Source organism: Lactuca virosa, chromosome 5, assembly GCF_052849685.1.
Source record: "Lactuca virosa cultivar CGN04683 chromosome 5, Lactuca_virosa_CGN04683_v6, whole genome shotgun sequence".
NCBI classification, from domain to species: Eukaryota; Viridiplantae; Streptophyta; class Magnoliopsida; order Asterales; family Asteraceae; genus Lactuca; species Lactuca virosa.
This window is the reverse complement of record NC_136430.1, coordinates 106,590,415-106,607,021: the sequence shown is the minus strand read 5'-3', so window position 1 is coordinate 106,607,021 and position 16,607 is coordinate 106,590,415.

Below are 16,607 nucleotides of genomic sequence, written 5' to 3'. Positions count from 1 at the left end.
CGCTACGATAACCCTTCTGACTCCCTAGAATCTGGAAACTCTAGTGGCCTGTCTCACTGCTAGACCGCCTCCTCAAGATATCACCATCTTATTCTCTCCTCGAATAACAAAACCTGATAACTCACTGCCCCTCTGATTCTCCGGTTCGGACTGATAAAAACAAGTCCATGCCCAAAACTGGCTACCGATCACTCATCCCAGACATGATAAACAATCCAGATCATATACCAAGGAATGAAAGGATCTCATCACACCAGGGACCCATCCACTGTACAAAAATCAACCCATCTGAACAATGAACTCTCATCACCCTGTCCTCACACACAAGACAATGATCCTGTTTATTTAGAAGTATTCTCTGAAATTTAACAATCATAAACCCCAGCTCCCTTTTCAAATATCCCTTTCAACACTAAGCACCAGGTCATCTCCCGACCTAGCAGTCGAACCTCCAAAGGTTACCCATTGCATGTACCAAAACGTCTCATTGACTTCCTTATCAATACAACTATCCCGGCCCAGTGTGACACACAAGTCATGAAGTTCGCTTTACCTCAAGCGAATACGAAATTCGTCTCACCCTCGACCTCTGTCGTCTACTACTCATTAGTTCCATGCGTTTCGCTGTTTTCCCATACCAACGAATTGACCCACTCAGGTCTAAGACACCAGAGGACAACCAATACCCTTCAACATGGAACTCATCTTTGAATCCGGAATCTCATTTCGCCTACTCAATACATCACTAGAGCCAAACTCTAACTCGAGAGCTTGCTCCGACTCATAATTTGTGCCCCTCGTCCCACTGAACCACTCAAATCATGACTCATGACCCGCAACCCATACGTTCTTCACTGATCCACTTCCTTTTGGTCGCGACAACCACTACTCAATTCAGAATATAACGACTCCCGACAAATATGGGGACCCCAGTCCCGCCCTTGGTTCGACCACCAGGCTCCCACAAACTCAAATATTAGGGCTACCCAAGCCTAAAACTCTTCTGTGTCATGCTCTGATCAGAGAGTATTTCGTCACAACATTCTCTCGCTGACTAGTGGGTACTACGGCTCCCCGCAGTATCACAACAACCTCTCACTGAATAGTGAGTACTACGGCTCCCCGCAACATCAGAACAACCTCTCACTGAATAGTGAGTACTACGGCTCCCCGTAGCATCACCACAACCTCTCACTGAATAGTGAGTACTACGGCTCCCTGTAGCATCACCACAACCTCTCACTGAATAGTGACTACTACGGCTCCCCGTAGCATCACCACAACCTCTCACTGAATAGTGAGTATTACGGCTCCCCGTAGCATCACCACACCACTCACTGAATAGTGAGTACTACGGCTCCCCGTAGCATTACCACACCCCTCACTGAATAGTGAGTACTACGGCTCCCCGTAGCATCACCACACCCCTTTGAACTAACTCATTGAAACTGCAGCTCCCCGCAGTCTTACCGCACTTGCTCTTACCACTTCACAATCTCATCCTCAGGTCGATGCCACACTGCGATTATTAACTCATGCCCTGCGGACCAACCATAGATAGGTGTACACACTTACCCAAATTATGCATTGCTATTTCTGAAGACATCCGCCATAACAAAACACCTTTCCCTGCTGAAATCCACATTCTCGAATAATCTCGCTTGATGTCAATCGGCCGAAGGGCTCCCACTGGAACCGTAGATACTTGATACACCACTTTCCATCTCAAACTCAAAACTCAAAATAATCTGAAATTTAAACTCGTGTACCCCGGAATACTCCATCTCCCAATTGAAACACGGAGAAATCGCCAACGACTCGGAACACGAAGATGACCCTCCGAAACTCTTTCCTCTATTGCTCAAAACCAAGCGAGATTACGCATGCCGACCGGGAAATTGGCTGCCCAATCATCTCTTACCCTTCCCAAAGAGCATAGATTAATCCATTCATCGAACCAAAGTTTCCCAACTGCTGAAGTATCCTTACGAACCAACCACCTCGAAGAATTCTTATCTACCACAAGGCCTCTGACCAACGGCCACCTACTGTGCAGACACTCATCCTTTCTTGAACGCGTACAACATGCATTAACTCTCTCTGCAACTCACCTCAACCACCGATAACCCTGGTCTCATGAATCCACAGTGCATGTCTCGATCCAGCTCCCTAACCGCTCTTGAACAAATCTCTGATCCTTTCGATAGAATACCCGGTTCTCCCCCACTCAGGGTTCGAACCATCCCCAATTGGCGCACCGATAATCTATTCCACAGACTGTTTCCACCAGGAACATCACACTTACTCTTGGAAGGTACTACGCAATGCTCGGTGGTCTCCTCGATAGAGACCCCGCAACTCCAATTACCCCAAATCTCAGGTGAAATCCTTAGAAACTTCTCATCATGATTACCTCTAATCATACAGAATCTCATGCCATCCCATTACCGGACGTCTCAACTGTCCAGTAGTAACTCTGACTCTTAATCTGAAAATAATGAATTATCATACTCGTCATCCTCGACTCCTCAAGCAACGTTCCATCATGTAGGTTGTAATAAGAGCGGCGACCTCATTACCACACTTGATACTCATCATAGACAATAAGAGCCACCGCCCTAAAATCCTCTTCTTGATTGTCCGACACAATGGCTAATACATGCCCTACTTTACTCAAATAGGGCGTATCCTTGTCCTTGGCCATCCCAGTCCCCACTGACAACCTGCTCATGCTCTATCATTACCTCTCGGCAGACATACTGCCCAAATACTCTGATGGAAGGTCGCCATCAATGCTAACCCGCAGGGTTTTACCCCCAAGCTCAGAAACCAAAATCTCGACACCTCTTATGTTTCCCACAGGAAACAGAAATAACACCACCCAGGCCATAGAAGGTGACATCTCCACTATCGGCTGATTGCTCAACTCATGCCGCAATCCTCCATAAACGCCATCTCTACTCATCCTTGAGTCTTGCGACTTCATCTGACATCTCACCAAAAATACCTTGGAGTCATCTCGACTTCCCTCACAATAGATGCTTCGCTGGAACTTGTTCCACATGGCCCTCTGACCTCATACTCTATCGCATCCGATCTCGGTCTAACCAATCACAACGGAATAACTGGTAGAACCAGTAACACTAACCGCCACGGGTCATGGTACTCGAACCTTGTGGCCACCTCTCGATCTGCTATAAACCATGGTACTCGAACCATGTTATCTCCTATTAATCTGCTACCAATCATGGTACTCGAACCATGACATCACCTCCTAATCTGCTACCAATCATGGTACTCGAACCATGACATCACCTCTCAATCTGCTACCAATCATGATACTCGAACCATGACATCATCTCTCAATCTGCTACCAATCATGGCACTCGAACCATGACATCACCTCCCAATCTGCTACCAATCATGGTACTCGAACCATGACATTACCTCTCAATCTGCTACCAATCATGGTACTCGAACCATGACATCACCTCCCAATCTGCTACCAATCATGGTACTCGAACCATGACATCACCTCTCAATCTGCTACCAATCATGGTACTCGAACCATGACATAACCTCCCAATCTGGTAGCAATCATGGTACTCGAACCATGACATCACCTCCCAATCTGGTACTTAGAATCTCCAGAATATTCCCTGCATCAAGTATGGGTCCTCTACTTTCAATAGTACGGGCCCATACTATCTGCCACATCTACCCATACCTTCCACATGGACCATCCCAGATTTCCTAAGTAGTTGCTCAACCTTCTCGCTCATCCATCCCGTTGCTCGTGTTCGCTCCCCAGCGAAATACCCTACCCTGTCAGCGCACTCATCTGACTACGGTCACCCCCTAGGCTCTTCCTAGGTGCTCACACTTCTCTGCCATCAGCTGCTGAAGAACTCCTAGTGATGCCAGCCATCTACCTCCTGAATATCGTCATATTCACTTAGTAGCTGACTCCCATCATCGAGAGTTCCACAAAGCACGAAGCAAGCAGCATTCGGGCATCGAATAATCTCCACTAGCACGTAAAACCCCTCTAGGCTATTATCCTACTTGCTCTCCTCATACCCGTAGGATATCACCGAACTCAAGCAACTTCACCCCATGTGGGCATGAGACTACCCTCTCAGTAGACTCCACAAATGCTCGTCTAGGTATCCCTCCTAGATTACTCCTCTACTCAAAACTCTATCTCTAAAAAGGATTCCTGCTGAATACTCTTACTCAACATATACTTGATAGCACATCACAGATAACAGCAACTCCTAGGCTAAGGCATCACAAATCAGGCCACTCTAGTCCTAAAATATTAAATACCTAGCCTATCCTCTAGCATGCGGAATATCACCAAATATCTCATAACACAAAAATAGGGTATTTTGGGAAATCACCGTTCGGGCTCTGGCTGATTGTACACACTGCTCCTTCTAGTTTTCTCTCATAAACTCTTGTTCGTTTTTAGAAAAATCATTTCTTTGAAATTTTTTCTCAAATCCTCAGTTTGAGTCCAGATTTACCCGAAGGTGCATCCGAATCCCTCAAACCAAGGCTCTGATACCAACTTGTAATGACGTAAATTTTCAAACCCAATTTTTCATTTTAAAACACAATAAATCACATGTCACATTTTCTCAAAAATCACAAGTATCAATTTATCAACACATTTCAAAATTGTTTGTCACAACTCCAGGATCCTCCAAAGACATATCTCCAACTCAGATGTGTGTACACTCAAGCCGGCGCCTTCCCGCGATTCTGATAAGAACCTGAAACACATAACACATAACACGGTAATCACAAAGCTTAGTGAGTTCCACAAAATACCACATACAGCACACACGCCACTCGAGGCTATAACTCGGTACGACCCTCCGGTCGATGTGTCTCAGCGGGACCCTCCAGTCCCGTAGCTCGTTGGACCCTTCGGTCCGGTCTAACTCGTTGGACCCTCTGGTCCGGTCTAAATCGTTGGACCCTCCGGTCCGGTCTAATCGAGGACCCTCTGGCCTCATAAGTCGTTGTACCCTCCGGTCCGGTCTATACAACACATAGCATACATATATCACATGCATATAATCTCAAACATACACAAAACACATAAGACCCTCCGGTCTGCACATAGATACTGTTGGATTAATGTCTAAGTCCATAACTATATTTGTTATGTAGTTGACCCGACCCGGCATGGTCCATTTGGGTTGCACTTCACCGACACAATTTATATGGATAGTCTTTTGAGAATAGTATATTTATGATTTATATTAATATATTATAAGTTCTAATATATTAATATGGAATCTTATTATTTAATTAGTATTGATCAAGAATTAATTTAGAATTAATTAAGTGATCAAAAAGAACTAATTAAATATGGACTCTTATAGATATGGAATGGGCCAAGTTCATTTAGGTTGGGCTAAGCTTTCATGGATGGTCCATGGAGCTTTTAACCCATGGATCCTATATAAATGAAAGGTCATGGGTATTAGGGTTTACATGGATGTAACCCTAATCCTCCATAATATATAAAGGGGTCCTTGGCTCACAAAATTGGCACAAGTGTGTGAAAATAATAGTGGACCGATTTTAGTGTGCATACATATTCTCTCAAGTTCTTCCAAGGTGTTTTGGTGATTTGTGATTCCATTTGAGGCTTCCACACTATTGGGGCTAAGCTCTTAAAGCTTGAAGACATCAAGCTACATCAAAAGGTATGTCATCTAACTAGAACTTTGTAGTATAGGTGCTTCATAATATGCTAGTTAGGATGAAACCTTGGAATAGTTAATATTTGCATGTATAATAGAGAAAACATAGATCGAAGGTTTATAGGGTTGCATGTACACCATAGGAGTGTTAGAATGCTCAAAACCCAACATTGGTATCAGAGCCATGGGTTGTTTTCTGTTATATTCATGCAAATGTTTTATTTTCAAGTTGGAAAAAAAAAGGAAAAAAAACATGACGTTTGTCAAATTTTAAGATAATTACTTGTTTTGTGAAAAACGAATTTGAATCATTTGTTATATGAGTTGAATTAGGTCAAATTTAGTAAAAGATAAAATGATATGATTATTTTATTAGTTTTAAACGTTTGATCTAAATGTTTTAAGGAGTTACAAATTTTGTCATAAAATTTTGGAGCTCAAAAGTTTTTGTTAAAGTTGTGATCTTAAGGGTTTTTGAAACTTCCATAAGTTATGGATATGAAAGTATTTTTTTAAAAAAAAATTGATTCAAAGTTTTTATGGAGTTACAAAATTTGGTGTTAATGTTTTAAAGAATTCCATAACTTGTTCTTAAGTTATGGAACATGGAAAGTTTCATCATAAAACTCCATTAATTCCATAAGTTATGGAATCCAAAGGTTTTCAAGAATTAGAAAACTTGGCCTCAAGTTTTGGAATTTGAGAAAAGTTTTTTATGAAAAAAAGAATTGAATTCTAAAACTCTTGGGTTCATAACTTAAATAATTAATTAAATGGTTTTAATTTTGAGTTTAATAATTGAAATTATGATGTTTTGTTGAATAGTTCAAATTAACTCTTATGGACTTTATTAATAGTTAATTAAAGCGTTTAATTAAAAGAGTATTATTAAATCCATAAATATATGGTTTGAGTTTAATTAAATTAAAAGTCTAGTTTAATTAATAGATTAAATCATCAAGTATTTTAAATGTCTAAAATACACCCTTATACTATTATAATATTAAAAGTTTAATATATTATATGTATAAGAGCAAGTCGTCTTACCATTAGTAGGCCTCATTCACGAAGCCGGTCTATAAGGGGGGTATAAGGCTGTTGCCTATAAAATGGCAGCTTAATGGGTGTCCACTCTCACCCACCGCTTCCTTGACTGGTGGAGGGTCGTTAGCCGAACAGGTAGGACAAGGACTATAATTCTCCCTTCATTAAAAGTATTAATGATAAATACTAAGTAACTAAACCTTTTATTAATTCCCAATCATAGTTACTTAGGAAAATGTGAATAAGGTGCTAATCCATGAAATTACACTTTGCACTTTGTTTAAACCGTTAGTGGAGCGTGTGCGGTTAACCGGCACACTAACCTGGATTTAACAAAGTAGGCAAAGGGTTACTTAATATTTATCATAGTATCGGTGGAGCTCGTGTGGTTAACCAGCACATCGATTGAGGGGTAAATATTAAGGATACCAAGTATATTTGCATGGTTACTTCACACCTTGTTTTGTGATCCTCGGCATCCCAGTCACAAAACCTAAAGGGCACACTCGAGATTGAAACATGCCATTGAAAAGTTCAATGAATCTCAAAATATCTAGGAGTTTCAAATCCAAGTAAAAAACCTAATTAAATTATTTCGTTTTTCATGGTGGAAATTGGTAAATCGTCATTTACCTACCTTCAACTATTTTATAACTCGGATTACGACATCCCTCTTCCAGTTATAAATAGGTTGTTGGATCCTAGCCTTAATATTTCATATTGGGTGTTATATTAAGGACTTTAGATCAACTATCTTGAATATCTACCAAAAGATGTCGAGTTCAGACATCTATGATCTTCCCAAATCTCTTGGAACTTTACTTCCTCCACCTCCTCCAATTATTCTCCCTAACCCACAAGTTCAAGGTCACTCAAGCCCTAATGGCAAGCAAGGTCTATGTGTGATCACATCTTAGAGATGAAGTCACATATTGACAAGCAGGGAGAGTTGGGTTTCAAAGTCTTGAGAAAGTTGGATGTTCAATCACTTTCTAAGTCACATAGTGAGTTCCTTTCGGACTACCATGATACAGACTATGACATGAACCTTAATGATCATATCTATTTGCTTGGTGCTGCTGAATCAGCAATGATTTGAAACGATAGTGAAGCAAATTTGATTAGAAGATCAACTTCCCAAAAACTTTATGGACAGTGACAATGGTGACACTGGAAATCCAGAAAAAGCATTCTCTTCCCAATGGAAAGGGATCGGCCATAGTCAACTCGGTTGACCAAATGGTAAAGAGAAAAGCTAAGTCTGTGATAGTCCCATGTACCATTACCAAAGGGTCCATTTGTTAAAATTGCCAAAGGAAGGGGCACTGGATGCGAAGCTGCCAAATTTACCTAAGGATGTTAAAGTCAATAAGTTTGACTCTACTTCAGGTAAAGTCCATTGTCTAACTCTGTTAAGCTCCTATTTGGAGATTCTTATTACATAATGTGACTGAGTCACATGGTGATGTTATAATAATCAAAGAAAAGAGAGAAAGCTTAAAGGAAGTATATGCTGCTTCTGATTGCGAAGATGGATTTCGATCGCAACAAAATTTTGAAGTTCTTACTTAGGAGTTATGACACATTGCTTAGGAATATATAACAACAAGGTTTTCATATGGATTGTAAGGATAAGTTTTTCCGCAAAGTTTTTAAAATAAAAGGAAATTTTTGATTTTATTTATTTTAAGTATCCTTACAATGGCATTTGTGAAAAAATTGTTGTTTATATGATTCCATTGCTAGTAATATAGGAAAATGGTTTTGATTCTTTCATTTGTGGTAGTGTCTAAATTTACCAAATAAGGAAAGTTTCTCATCACCCAAGTTTCAATTGGACCGAAACTTGGAATCATGCAAGTTGTATAGTATGATGAATGAGAACTTTCAAGCATTGGAAAATTAAGACTAATTACTTGTTCACATGGATGTGTGAGTCAAGTAAAGGACTAAGGGATCGAGTACACATTCTTGTGCACTGATCAAGCCCACAACAAATAATCATTAAGACTATTCGTCATGATTTACTAAAGTTTAGTAAATATGGTTATACTTACAGGCTTAAGTGTAATTCTGATACATTGGAAAATTTTCGATGTATGGCAGAACGAATGGGAAGAATCAAATTAGGCAGAAAGATAAAAGTTTCTCAAATCTGAAAAGATGGGAGAGTACTTTAGTATCATGTTTGTGATCATCTTAATGATTTAGAAATCATATCACAATTAGTCCTCTAAAGGTCATCTTAGTGCATTCTTATGACTAAGAAGAGGAGTCATGAATTGTTGAAATGGTTAGATCAGGAAGATGAGTCATACTTCGTTCCAAAACAATTCTTAGAGTCATACTCCAAGATTGTAACTTGAGTGACATATCTTAAAGAAAGGTTTAAAACACTTGTCAAATGTAAGAGTAAAAGTGTCCTACTCTTGTACATTTGAAATTGGTAAGTTGTGATGTTTTGGATAAAACAAAGACCAACTATGGCCAATTGTGTGAAGTGTTTTTCTTGATAAAGAATCCGCACTATCTCTTGAATATTTAGCAAGATAGTCTTATATGTCAAGAGGATAGTGGGAGTCTTAAAGATCCTAAAAAGAATTTCAAGAACTAATCAAGAATAAAACCTGAGGTTCTTCACTAGCACACGACTTGAGGTTTATAACCTATCGTGTTGACATATTCTGTGCCCATTCCAGTAAAAGTTGGCTTTGCATAGGAGTTCTGAAAGTTCTCAATTGGTTGCATAACAACTTGGAAGCAATGGCAGGCCATGTACTGCCAGGTGGCAAGAAGTTAAGATTGCATAAGTTCAGTCCATATAAGTTTGGATTTGTCATTATCCTTGTCTTGTGACTATGGTTTTAACGATTCACATGGATAAGAACACATACACCATAAAATCTAAGGGTCATAAGGTTTCTCTCCGATTCATGAAAATGATGGTGAGGAAACACTTCCACCAAGTAGATTTGAAGCAGATGGCAAAAGGTCTAAACAATTGAGACTATGATGACGGCATCCCTTTTCATAGTTCTGAAATTGTTTAGACACACATGCATGCTATCTAAGGAAAGGTGTATGATTTTGATAAAGTTTTATCAACGCATCTCGTATCAGAAATCTGAACTTTGGTAAGAAAGTCAATAAAGTATTGATTTCTAGAAGTCCAGCTGATTTCTGAGTACATGTCAAAGCTAGTGGGAGCATAAGTGTTATGCTAATAATCATCATGTTAGTGGGAGCATGATAATTATTGTTAGTGTTGCAAGTTAGCAATGTTAGTTATAGAAAACAAAAGTTTCAATTCGTAAGGCTGTAGGGATTGAAAAAGTTGTTTTGCTATAATTAAGGGAGAGGATATACTTCATTTCAGTTCTAAAGGCTTAGATTGAGACCTTAATCATCTTTAGTCAAGAATATATATATGAATTTCATGTTGGATTGGTTCAACTTAAGGAAATTCTATATATTGCGTTCTCAAAATTCGATTATGATTACGGCATCCCTCTTCATAGTCAAATTTTGAAAACATGGCAAATAAAAATATTGTAGCAAAAGACTGGTCTAGAATCATGTCTTTATGTGAGACATCATGAATTGTGTACCATTTGCTTTGGGTACAGGATCGATTGCATGTGCTATAATATTTGTCATTTCTAAATTTTTCCAAATGCCCAGAGGCATTAAGATGGGAAAAGGTCTAGAATTGGATATGACTAAAATGATTAACCAATTGTCGAAGACAATCTGAGGTTTACCAAAGATTGGTTGCTCAGAGACAATTGGAAGTATAGTGCTAATTTTGGAAGGACCATATTGACATATTCTGAAAAGAGGCATCTCTTATTCAGAAGTGATAGTCAAAATGAGAATATGGAGTTGTCTCCATAGGTGGAAGTTATCTGTGTAAGATTAGAAAACTTAATGCAAGAAGCATGTCCAAAGCAATGTACTTTGAATATGAGACTTAGTTTCCATGGAGTTGATCTCCATTGGAATACCTTATAATGACTGTTGACAAGTCTTTGTGACTTTGTACATATTCATTACAGGAGGGTCAGTGCATATAAGTTTAAACTCTAAACAGATATCGATAAATGATAGGAATTTGAAATTCTCACATTTTTCGATAAGGATTTGGGAGTGTGAAATTAGAATCATTGAAATTATGTTCAATTGGTTTATTTCACAAAGTAAGGATCATAGGCAAACATAGAGTGCATACTTGTGTATGGCAAAGCTATTGTTTAAGAAAAACATAGTGTACATGCTTGGAGCATGGGACAACTAGTGTTTTTAATTCAAGTATAAAGTTGATAAAACCGAAACAATGAATAATAGTAATCAGTATGGTGATAAATAAAAGTGTTTATTTATATTCATAGGGTTTGATACCATATTTGATTCATTTATTCTTGTGTTTCACTTTGCATGTTTTGACTTCCAGAATAACTAAGTCGCTCTTCCTGAATGATTAAGTTATTCAAACCATCCACAGTCGGTCATATGTTGGAAGTAGATATGAATCAAGACTGTCATGGGTTGGTTTGTAGAGGTCCATGTTGGTGGACAAAGTGGTGCTACAACACTCATGAGTGCTCATAAGTTCTGAGTATTGGATTCAACCCGCGCTCATTTGAATCACTTCATGGATTTTATCACGAGTGATCATGAGACGATAATATCTTATATTCTTCAAACCTATAGATATGAGTTGTTACTATGAGTTGGTTATACATTGATTGCACGAAAACGCATTTGGTAACTCGATGTTATAAAACGTGCCTTTGTGTATGATTCAACAAGTAGTAGAACAAGCCATATGAGTCGAAGTTTATCCATTCCTTTTACCTTCGGGATAAAAGCGATATCTGTGGGCCCCTCGATGATTTAGCGATGACACATGTGAGTGGTTGGCCAAGCCAGGACTGATTTGATTTGTTCAATCAGTCAGTCATCATAAATCGAAAATCGGGAAACAACAAATGGACAGAGAGAATGATTATAATCCATGTCTCAGTCCATATGATATCTAGAATGGACGAATATATGATCCGTTATCTAATGGACAAGTCATTGACAAGGTCAGAGTTCGACAGCGGCTTTAAGAGCTACGATTGCCAGTTAGGTTTTGAAGTCATACTCAATAATAGTTTTAGACTTATCCAAGTGGGAGACTGTTGGATTAATGTCTAAGTCCATAACTATATTTGGTATGTAGTTGACCCCACCCGACATGGTCCATTTGGGTTGCACTTCACCGTCACAATTTATATGGATAGTCTTTTGAGAATAGTATATTTATGATTTATATTAATATATTATAAGTTCTAATATATTAATATGGAATCATATTATTTAATTAGTATTGATCAAGAATTAATTTAGAATTAATTAAGTGATCAAAAAGAACTAATTAAATATTGACTCTTATATATATATGGAATGGGCCAAGTTCATTTAGGTTGGGCTAAGCTTTCATGGATGGTCCATGGAGCTTTTAACCCATGGATCCTATGTAAATGAAAGGTCATGGGTATTAGGGTTTACATGGATGTAACCCTAATCCTCCATAATATATAAAGGGGTCCTTGGCTCACAAAATTGGCACAAGTGTGTGAAAATAAGAGTGGGCCGATTTTAGTGTGCATACATATTCTCTCAAGTTCTTCCAAGGTGTTTTGGTGATTTGTGATTCCATTTGAGGCTTCCACAGTATTGGGGCTAAGCTCTTAAAGCTTGAAGACATCAATCTACATCAAAAGGTATGTCATCTAACTAGAACTTTGTAGTATAGGTGCTTCATAATATGCTAGTTAGGATGAAACCTTGGAATAGTGAATATTTGCATGTATAATAGAGAAAACATAGATCAACGTTTATAGGATTGCATGTACACCATAGGAGTGTTAGAATGCTCCAAATCCAACAGATACCACTCTAGATAATGTATAGTGAGAAGACTCACCTCGCGAGCAGGTGAGCAGATAACCTCGCACTCGGATCTCGAACTAGCCTCCGCTTAACACAAAGGATGAATATCTCTAAGTAATACTCTTTTCACAACTCAAATAATCGAACGCTATTATTTCTCTCTCTAACTCTTTGAAGTGGATAAATGACCATTTTACCCCTCCATGGTCTCTATTATTCATGCTGACCAAACCCCCAAAGTCAACAGAAGTCAAACTCGAGTCAACAGTCCATGTCTGACCCGACTCGTCGAGTGCACTCTTGCGACTCGTCGAGTCCCTTCGTATCCTCAGAAGTCTCAAAAAGTCCAGCTCAACTCGTCGAGTTAACCCCCAACTCGCGGAGTTATCACTCAATCAACCCATCGAGACAAACCCCCACCGACTCGTCGAGTCAGGCCATGGACTCGGCAAGTCCCTTCGATTAGATTCCTCATCCAAACGATTTAAGGCAGATCCATCACCCCAAACACTAGATCTACCATCCTAAGGGTCGATTGTCACGTAAAGCTACAAGCTTTACGTTTAAACATAGCACATAAGGCTCATAATGCCAATATACCTCTAACAAGGATGATTAACCATAAGAACTCTTGTATGGCTAAATAAAGCTATAATCTTTAGACTCTCTGGATCTCACAAAGTCCAGATCTGTAATCTAGATCTCAAAAGGGACCTTATGCATTCAAAGCCCCAATAATGATGGATGAAACCCTAATCTTCCATAGCAACAAGATCTAAGCAAAATAACAAGAAAGGTGCAAGCTTTTACCTCTTACTCAAGCCCTTGCACGAAGTTACACCAGATCCACTGATTCTCTAGCTTTCTTGTTGGGTGATCTCCTCTTCTCCTCAAGAGATGCACTAGTCTTCTCCAATTTTTAGCTTCCAAGACTCTCATGCCTGTCTATGCACGTTTAGGGTTTTCTCTCAAGGAAGGGTGGCCGCAAATGAGGCTATAAGTGCCTTTAAATAGATCCCAAACCCCGGAAATCAGGGTTTCTCTGCCCAGCACCTACTCGGCGAGTCAGCTCTCTGACTTGTCGAGTCCACTCATTAATGACACGCGGACAAATCGACTCTACTCGACGATTTGGACTCACAATTCGCCGAGTCACTCCATGAATCTCAAGGTTAAACCCATTTTAATGCACCTGAAAGTCTGGATGTTACATTGTGACTTATATATGAAGGAACTTATGAGGCGGTTGCATTGGTAAATGAATCCTATCACCTTGGTATGCTGAATTAGGATAAGATATGGGATATTTAAGGTGTTTACGGCCACAAGAATGTTTGTGGTTCTAGGTTCTCATCGTTTAGGGTTTTCGGTTCTACATTATTTCAAGGAAGGGTTTACGATTTGGTTTTGGGATTAGATTCCCAAAGCCTCAAACCATATGTACACTTTGTATATTCATGATTTAAACTAAGTATTAGGTCCTTGTATGAAGAATTGCAACACCTATAAGAACTAGTGTAAGCTTTGTTGATTTATAAAAATATAAGTCAATATCGGTTTCATCCCATATAGATAGCTAATAACAAATGAACCTATAAAAAAATGTATCCTTAGCATTCAAAGTTCTTATTATATTACTGTTATGATATGAATTCACTTGTACATGGTTGTAGATTAGACTATTATTGACTTGAAATAACGAGTTGTTACAACAAGATATTTTATGATGTTGTTGGTGGTCATGACAAAAAAAGATGACTTTATGGATTAGGATCTCTTGCAAAGGCGGCTCCCAATAGGAACGAAAAACGGATGTATCTTACATTCGGGAAAAAAATGTGAAATAGAAGAAATGAGGGAGCTTGTTGCTAAACAACAAAAAAGCAAAATAAAGAGCTTAAAGAAATGATGAAAGCCCAAGAAGAACAAAACAACACTAGAGTCGGACAACTTGAAAAACAACTTAAAACGGAAATGGATCTTATTAATGTCATTACAAAACAACAATACTAGTAGGTCATAAAGTGTTGATATGTTTATTGCAGAGTATTTATTTTAGATTAGTCACTTCCCTTTTTCCATGTAATAAATAATTATTGTATTATTTTATGATATAATGTTATTTGATTTTTTTTGTTATTTTTGTTTTTCATATATTACTACAAAATAATTTGGATCTAATTTATAAATCAATTATCCATCCGTCCATATGGAATCTGATATATAATATACACCACGAAAATTGCTAGAGATTCATGACCACGAAATTTTCTAAGAAGTCATCAAACGGAAGTTGCTAGGGATTCATCACCACCAAATTTGCTAGGGATCCACGACCATGGAATTTGCTAGGGATTCATCACCACGGAATTTGCTAGGGAATCACCACCACATAATTTGTTAGGGATTCATCACCACGGAATTTGCTAGTTAATCACCACCTCGGAATTTACTAGGGAATCACCACCAGAGAGTTACTAGGGATTTGCTAGGGAATCTACAAAACGGATTTTTTCTAGGGATTAACTACAACAGAATTTATAATGGAATAACTACCACAAAATTTGTGATGGAATCCTACTACGGAATACACGACGGAATACCATCTACCACGGATTTCATTCCGTTGTCACAATTGCGACGGAATGATTGTTTCCCTAGCAAACGCTCGCTACAGGGTATTTTTGGGAGGGAAATTTATAGTAACAAATTTCGTCTCTATTCGTCCTTTGCAACGGAATTTTAGCTTTTCGCAACAGCATCCTTCCCTAGAAAAATCACAATTTTCTTATAGTGCGATCATTTCTTAGGGGGTGTTTGAGATTGTTTTTTAACCTAAAATGTATTTGGATAACTTTTGAGGGAACCAAAGGCCAAAAAGCCAAAAGTCACAAAAAGTCACAAATTATTGGCTTTTAAAACAACACATTTTTCTTCTTGGCAAAAAGTCCTACTAAAAAAACTTTTGGAATTGCCAAACACCATTTTAGACTTTTTGATTTTTGAAAAAGCCAAAGTTCCAAAAAGTCACTTTTAAAAGTAATCCTAAACACCATCTTAGTATTCTAAGTTCAAGTCTAGAAAACCTCTAAAATTCCTAGTTCATTTAAACTAATGCTTGGATACCAACTATGACATCCCCGAATATTATAGCTATTATTAAAAATTTTAAAGATTCTTATTTAGAATAGAGTTTGTTTATAAATATAGAATTTGTCCCATAAAAAGTATTGTCGACGAAATGTTTTCATTCTTTTTCAAAAAATTGGGATGTCATAACTGATACAAAACTTAAGCATAAACAGGCTATACACGAATATTCTTCCAGCCTACGAACTTGTTAAAATCTCTCAGAAGATAATTACATTATCTATCAGTACCTTAGTATCGCTACATGTGATACAAAGAAACTGAGTGGGTCGGGTTGGGAAACCTAGTGAGTACATAGAGATTTCAATCCTACAATGTTATAATGTATATATATATATATATACATATATATATATATATATATATAAATAAAAAAAAAATATATATATATATATATATACATATATATATATATATATACATATATATATATATATGTATATATATATATATATATATATATATATATATATATATATATATAGAGAGAGAGAGAGAGAGAGAGAGAGATACATATATGCAATACCAACTATTAGCAAACAACATGCATATATAATTCCGATTTGGATATTTATAAACATTATACTTATGTGTACTCACCCCAATCGATCCTTACATACCCTAATCCACGATTATATGGAAGAATTATCTAACCAAATGAACCATTTAGAATATGGATATATACCATTACATTTGTCAGATCTGGACCCACCATTTCAGGTCATCCAAAAGAATATGCAAACATACCATTACAGT